This window comes from Pteropus vampyrus, unplaced genomic scaffold, assembly GCF_000151845.1.
Source record: "Pteropus vampyrus isolate Shadow unplaced genomic scaffold, Pvam_2.0 Scaffold1, whole genome shotgun sequence".
Classification (NCBI taxonomy): Eukaryota; Metazoa; Chordata; class Mammalia; order Chiroptera; family Pteropodidae; genus Pteropus; species Pteropus vampyrus.
The window spans coordinates 26,572,597-26,579,996 of record NW_011888782.1 but is presented as its reverse complement, the minus strand read 5'-3'; the positions used below and the strand labels follow the sequence as shown (position 1 = coordinate 26,579,996).

The following is a 7,400-nucleotide window of genomic DNA, read 5'->3' as shown; positions in this document are numbered from 1 at the left end:
TTATACTTTTGAAAATGAATACTACAACCTTTCAAACTTTTCTTTAATTCCATATTGAGCCAAGAAGAAGAGAGTAAGAAACAAGTTAAAACAGGAAAGAGGAAGAAAAATCAAAAAGAGAACATTGCAGGGGACAGCGACCTCTAGGCAAGCTGAGACTCACAGAGGCTGGAGTGGAGCATGGCACAAAAAGGATGTAGCTGCAGGACATAAAGGATGGGACAGAAGTAAAGAACAGGACTAGCAGAGAGGGAGAGAAAATATGGAAGTCACTGTGACACCACTTAGATTCCCTGGGGAAAAGCTGGGAAGTTCTCTGTTGAAAACCAAGAATGGAAACGTAATTGAAATATTTATTTCATTTCTTGAAAAAAAAAATTGCCATAAAGCAGGCACATTCACAACACAGCAAAGCTTCTTAAATCCTCATCCCCTGTGCACAGCTACAGATTCTCAAAAGATGTCTTCCCTGGGCAGCAGTTCATTTCCCTGGAAGTGTCAATTCTTCTTCACCCACCGGTGGCTCTTCGTCCTTTCTGTCACCTCAGTTAAGATGATGGATATATCTATCACACCCAAAATTTTCCTTGGGCCCTTTGCAGTTCCTACCTCCTGCCTCTTCTCTGCTTTCTTCCGTCACAGATTAGTTTGTATTTTCAAGAGTTTTGTATAAATGGAATCATACCCTATGTGCTCTTTTATGGTCTAATTTCTATCACCCATATGCTATATCATGCCTTTTTATTGCTGAATAGTATTCCATTGTGTATATACTCGACTAGATGTTACTTTGAAGATCAGGACCCAGGGAGGGGAATTCGGCTCCCAAGACCACATAACTGACAAAATAAAATTGTGCTCGTTCCAATTTCTGTGTCTAGATCTGATCAGGTCCTGGCCACAGAGAAGAACTGGGACAGCTTAGCAGACATTTCTTCTGGGAGAACTCAGAGAAATGATTTGATTGCTGGCCTTTTCTGCACTAAACCCTTGAAGAGGTTAGAAATTGAGGAAAGAAACTACCTATAAGTATAAGATATCTTATAGTTGTGCCACTTTGGATCAAATGAGACAAAGGATTTTAAAATGTTTTGTAAACTGTAAAGCATAAATCTAAGGCAAGGTTTTCTTTTCCTCCAGAAACCACCTCAAGATTTATTTTGTGCTCAGATTATAATTTAATGTTTAAAATCACTGATCCAGGAAAAACAAAACAAAAGAGGGACTCAGAGAACCATCAGTGAAACAATTCAAATAAGTTGTAATATTATATCATGATCAGCAACTGTGTGTATCTCTGTAGGGAGGAGACTTCAAGTTCTTTGGGTCTACGATAACTCCCACAGAACTAACTCTGTGACTCTGACCCTGACATCATTCCCCATGCCTAGTCAACAATGGAGAATTTCTTTCCGTCTATCACTACTCATCTATTTTGTATCAAGCTTCTACCCTGTTCAGAATCCTAGGGTGTCCCCAATTTGGTCGGACCCTAGGGATAATAGTCTAAATAATTCTGAGACTTTACTAAACTCTTAGTAGCTCCTGCAACACCAGTATTACCTTTAGACTCCCTGCTACCCTCTGTGTGGGCTGCATATTGGCAGTATCCCTAATCACCTGAAAATTTGTTAGAAGTTCAAATTCTTGACATCTGTCCCCTCTCCCCACCATTGGTTTCTGCATGTTAACAAGATCCCAATAATTTGTGTGAACATCGAAGTATGAGAAGCTCTGGTCTAGACTAGTGGTCCTTCAGCTTTAGCGTGTGTCACAATCACCTAGGGGCTGCAGCTGCTGCTGAACCCGGCCTGGGGACCACAGTCTGAGAACCGCTGCTCTGGGCTCTAAAGCTGGATGATTAACAGAGATTAAGTTAATAGGATCCTTTCTCATTTACTGAATGTGATGGAGAATTCCTACCCCTTCCACTCAGCCTGAGACAAGAATCCAGGAAAGTTAATGCTCTTCGGGGACTGCGACCATGGCCTCTTCCCTTGGGTTGTTTTAATACTGCCTCCTGTTTAAACAGAGTCTTGGACGAGAGGTTCTGGGGCATCTGTACCAAAGCCAGAATAAATTTAAGGCTGAGGCTCCATCCGGGAATTTGTTTTGCCCACCTTTAAAACAAACAGAGCCTGAGGAGCTGCAGCTGAGAGCTATGGTAATGGGCCATCCCTGTCTGAGAACAGAATGGGACAGGTTGATGACGCTGCACTGCCTCTTTCGTGGAGTGTTCTTTATAAAGGCCTTTACAGTCCAAGACTTTTGTCTTCGAGAACTCCTTGGGAATGTTCAATGCTCTTAAGTCCACTTGTGCCCTGTATGGCACAACAGCCATATACCTGGTACAGAAGCACACTGTGGAATACACCTACGCCAAGTACAGCTCCGGGACTGCCAACCCAAAATCCATACACTTTTGGATCCTGCTATTGTTGTTATAAAGATACACCTAAATGCATAGAAAGGAGACCTCAGGCGAGCAAAATTACCTTAGAATAGAAACATTTAACCAAAGAAGCCATTCTTAATAGTAAATAGAGTTTTGACTGGTAAGAAGTTGGTCACCTCTACCGCAGTCACCCATTAGATGGGAGGAGGCAAACTGTTTTCACCAAGATTGCATCTCACAAATTATAAATTTACGTCATAGATAAGCTTCAAATAGAAACAGTAACTGTCATCGTAGAATACTTGTTATATGCCAAGGTCTGTGCTAAGTGTTCATAGGTATTACTTCAATCTTAGCTATGTGGTTAATATCACTGTTATCTGCATTTTACAGATGTGGAAACTGAGGAACAGAGTTATTACATATTTTGCCCAAGATTACAAAGACAGTTTGGCATTCAAATCTGTGCTTTCAACCGTAGATCACAAATAGCAGGTTACAGAACAACAGCTCGGTGCGGTAGGGAAAGAGTTGACCGTTATTATGCACGACAGGGATTAAAAAACAAACAAACAAACTCTTTTTTTAGGCACTGGAACTGTTTGCTTGCTTGCTTATTTGTTTATTTGTCTTATTTACAGGCATGATGGTAGGAGACAAAAATCTAACTAAGAACCCTATGTTATAAAACATCAAAGTGTAGCTTTTCCGGTTGAAGCCGCGCAGAGACTCTGGATTCCTGCCAACTCTCACATCCCCTCCTCCACCACACCCCACTCCCACCTTATATTCACTCACAGGGAGTAGATCCATCTTTGTGGTCTCTGGTCTCAGTATTTCCAATCCCAAGTCCATTCCTTGCCCCCTTCCCCTGGAGTAACTAAGAAGCCAGTTCAAGTCATGAAGGACAGGGGCAAAATTTGCTTGTGTCCTGAAGGGGAATGGTTCTGGGGGAGCACAGCCTTTGAAAGATGGGCAAAATACTTTAAGTATGACAAATGTTACTGAGCACTTAAAATTATAGTTAGCAGTTGAAGGAAATGGTAGGGGAGTTGTTTAGAGAGTATTGTAGTAGTGAATCGAGGAATAATGTTGAATCTGAACACCTGGTGTCTACCCATGTAAAGGTACATCCCAGCTTGGAATTTGTGTGCAAGCATGATCATGAGGATTAACTAACCATTAATGTATTGATGGATTAGCATTAATGGAATAGCATTAGTCGAATCTAAAGCATTCATGGATTGGGTATGTTTTGGAGGAGTGAGCACAGTGCTAGCTCAAGCACTGGTTCATGGAGTTCCCACACCTCTATGCCTGAAGACCTTAGCTCCTGAGGCTTGGGTAGTTTGTACCAAGCCACCATCTACAGCACCCTCATGGAGGGACTTTAGGTGGCTAGACCCAAGGACCAAAGTGGCAAGTGATTTGTCACTCTATGCCATCTAGAAGGCTTATGGCTGTCATTCTGGGTCACTGAACTAGCTAATCACTGATCCAGGAAAAACAAAACAAAAGAGGGACTCAGAGAACCATCAGTGAAACAATTCAAATAAGTTGTAATATTATATCATGATCAGCAACTGTGTGTATCTCTGTAGGGAGGAGACTTCAAGTTCTTTGGGTCTACGATAACTCCCACAGAACTAACTCTGTGACTCTGACCCTGACATCATTCTCCATGCCTAGTCAACAATGGAGAATTTCTTTCCATCTATAACTACTCAGCTATTTTGTATCAAGCTTCTACCCTGTTCAGAATCCTAAGGTGTCCCCAATTTGGTCGGACCCTAGGGATAATAGTCTAAATAATTCTGAGACTTTACTAAACTCTTAGTAGCTCCTGCAACACCAGTATTACCTTTAGACTCCCTGCTACCCTCTGTGTGGGCTGCATATTGGCAGTATCCCTAATCACCTGAAAATTTGTTAGAAGTTCAAATTCTTGACATCTGTCCCCTCTCCCCACCATTGGTTTCTGCATGTTAACAAGATCCCAATAATTTGTGTGAACATCGAAGTATGAGAAGCTCTGGTCTAGACTAGTGGTCCTTCAGCTTTAGTGTGTGTCACAATCACCTAGGGGCTGCAGCTGCTGCTGAACCCGGCCTGGGGACCACAGTCTGAGAACCGCTGCTCTGGGCTCTAAAGCTGGATGATTAACAGAGATTAAGTTAATAGGATCCTTTCTCATTTACTGAATGTGATGGAGAATTCCTACCCCTTCCACTCAGCCTGAGACAAGAATCCAGGAAAGTTAATGCTCTTCGGGGACTGCGACCATGGCCTCTTCCCTTGGGTTGTTTTAATACTGCCTCCTGTTTAAACAGAGTCTTGGACGAGAGGTTCTGGGGCATCTGTACCAAAGCCAGAATAAATTTAAGGCTGAGGCTCCATCCGGGAATTTGTTTTGCCCACCTTTAAAACAAACAGAGCCTGAGGAGCTGCAGCTGAGAGCTATGGTAATGGGCCATCCCTGTCTGAGAACAGAATGGGACAGGTTGATGACGCTGCACTGCCTCTTTCGTGGAGTGTTCTTTATAAAGGCCTTTACAGTCCAAGACTTTTGTCTTCGAGAACTCCTTGGGAATGTTCAATGCTCTTAAGTCCACTTGTGCCCTGTATGGCACAACAGCCATATACCTGGTACAGAAGCACACTGTGGAATACACCTACGCCAAGTACAGCTCCGGGACTGCCAACCCAAAATCCATACACTTTTGGATCCTGCTATTGTTGTTATAAAGATACACCTAAATGCATAGAAAGGAGACCTCAGGCGAGCAAAATTACCTTAGAATAGAAACATTTAACCAAAGAAGCCATTCTTAATAGTAAATAGAGTTTTGACTGGTAAGAAGTTGGTCACCTCTACCGCAGTCACCCATTAGATGGGAGGAGGCAAACTGTTTTCACCAAGATTGCATCTCACAAATTATAAATTTACGTCATAGATAAGCTTCAAATAGAAACAGTAACTGTCATCGTAGAATACTTGTTATATGCCAAGGTCTGTGCTAAGTGTTCATAGGTATTACTTCAATCTTAGCTATGTGGTTAATATCACTGTTATCTGCATTTTACAGATGTGGAAACTGAGGAACAGAGTTATTACATATTTTGCCCAAGATTACAAAGACAGTTTGGCATTCAAATCTGTGCTTTCAACCGTAGATCACAAATAGCAGGTTACAGAACAACAGCTCGGTGCGGTAGGGAAAGAGTTGACCGTTATTATGCACGACAGGGATTAAAAAACAAACAAACAAACTCTTTTTTTAGGCACTGGAACTGTTTGCTTGCTTGCTTATTTGTTTATTTGTCTTATTTACAGGCATGATGGTAGGAGACAAAAATCTAACTAAGAACCCTATGTTATAAAACATCAAAGTGTAGCTTTTCCGGTTGAAGCCGCGCAGAGACTCTGGATTCCTGCCAACTCTCACATCCCCTCCTCCACCACACCCCACTCCCACCTTATATTCACTCACAGGGAGTAGATCCATCTTTGTGGTCTCTGGTCTCAGTATTTCCAATCCCAAGTCCATTCCTTGCCCCCTTCCCCTGGAGTAACTAAGAAGCCAGTTCAAGTCATGAAGGACAGGGGCAAAATTTGCTTGTGTCCTGAAGGGGAATGGTTCTGGGGGAGCACAGCCTTTGAAAGATGGGCAAAATACTTTAAGTATGACAAATGTTACTGAGCACTTAAAATTATAGTTAGCAGTTGAAGGAAATGGTAGGGGAGTTGTTTAGAGAGTATTGTAATAGTGAATCGAGGAATAATGTTGAATCTGAACACCTGGTGTCTACCCATGTAAAGGTACATCCCAGCTTGGAATTTGTGTGCAAGCATGATCATGAGGATTAACTAACCATTAATGTATTGATGGATTAGCATTAATGGAATAGCATTAGTCTAATCTAAAGCATTCATGGATTGGGTATGTTTTGGGGGAGTGAGCACAGTGCTAGCTCAAGCACTGGTTCATGGAGTTCCCACACCTCTATGCCTGAAGACCTTAGCTCCTGAGGCTTGGGTAGTTTGTACCAAGCCACCATCTACAGCACCCTCATGGAGGGACTTTAGGTGGCTAGACCCAAGGACCAAAGTGGCAAGTGATTTGTCACTCTATGCCATCTAGAAGGCTTATGGCTGTCATTCTGGGTCACTGAACTAGCTGGGCTGATCAGTGTCAGCCTCAAGAAGAGGTCAGCATAGCCAGACTCTTCTACCCAAACACTGAATGTCTGGGCTGGCAGGAAATCAAGAGTCTATGTTGGTCTCTTGTATGTGGTCCATTCAATCAATGACCAGATTGACCCATTTGGTGGTGGCGGTGGCGGGGTGGGGTGGTTCTTTCTTTAAAAACAACAAAAACAACACTTTAACACTTTAACCTTAAATCACTTTTAACATTCTGGCAAATATTCTTTCAATCTTTTTCTCTTTGCAATTCTGTTTTTACATATCTGAATTCACAATGTGTATTTAATTTTGTGTCTTGTTTTTTTCTTTACCCACTTAGATCATAAGCTTTTTCCAATGTGTTAATTACTTTTCATAAGCAGGAAGTAACCTTAAGTGAGGTTAGTAAATTTACCTGCACCTTGGTTTCTTCATGTGTAGAATAGGGAGTGGTTCTCCAATTTCATTTCCAGTCACCTGGAAAGCTGTCTAAAACACTGGTTGCTGGGCCCCACATCCAGAATTTCTGATTTCTGGACTGGTGCCTAAGAATCTGCATTCCCAACAACGTCCCAAGAGATGCTGATGTTGCTGGTTAGGAGACCACACTAGGAGAACCAGTGAAATGAGAGGATTGAAATTGTGGGATTTCCAAGGTCACTGCTGGTTTCAGAATCTAAGTGTTTGCATATTTTTCAAATTCTTTAAAAAAAAATCCGACTCTTAAAACATAAGTTTTCTGAACTTTAACAAAACCCCATGTTTTAAAAAAAAAATACAAAAAAAAAAAAAAAAACCCCAAAAATATCATCTACTGTT

At 41.8% G+C, this 7,400-nt stretch overlaps 1 protein-coding gene across 1 annotated transcript in view; it reads left to right on the top strand.

The window, feature by feature from the left end:
• ARHGAP31 (Rho GTPase activating protein 31) overlaps positions 1 to 7,400 on the top strand; it is a 90,354-nt gene that overhangs the window by 48,260 nt on the left and 34,694 nt on the right. The window lies entirely within an intron of this gene.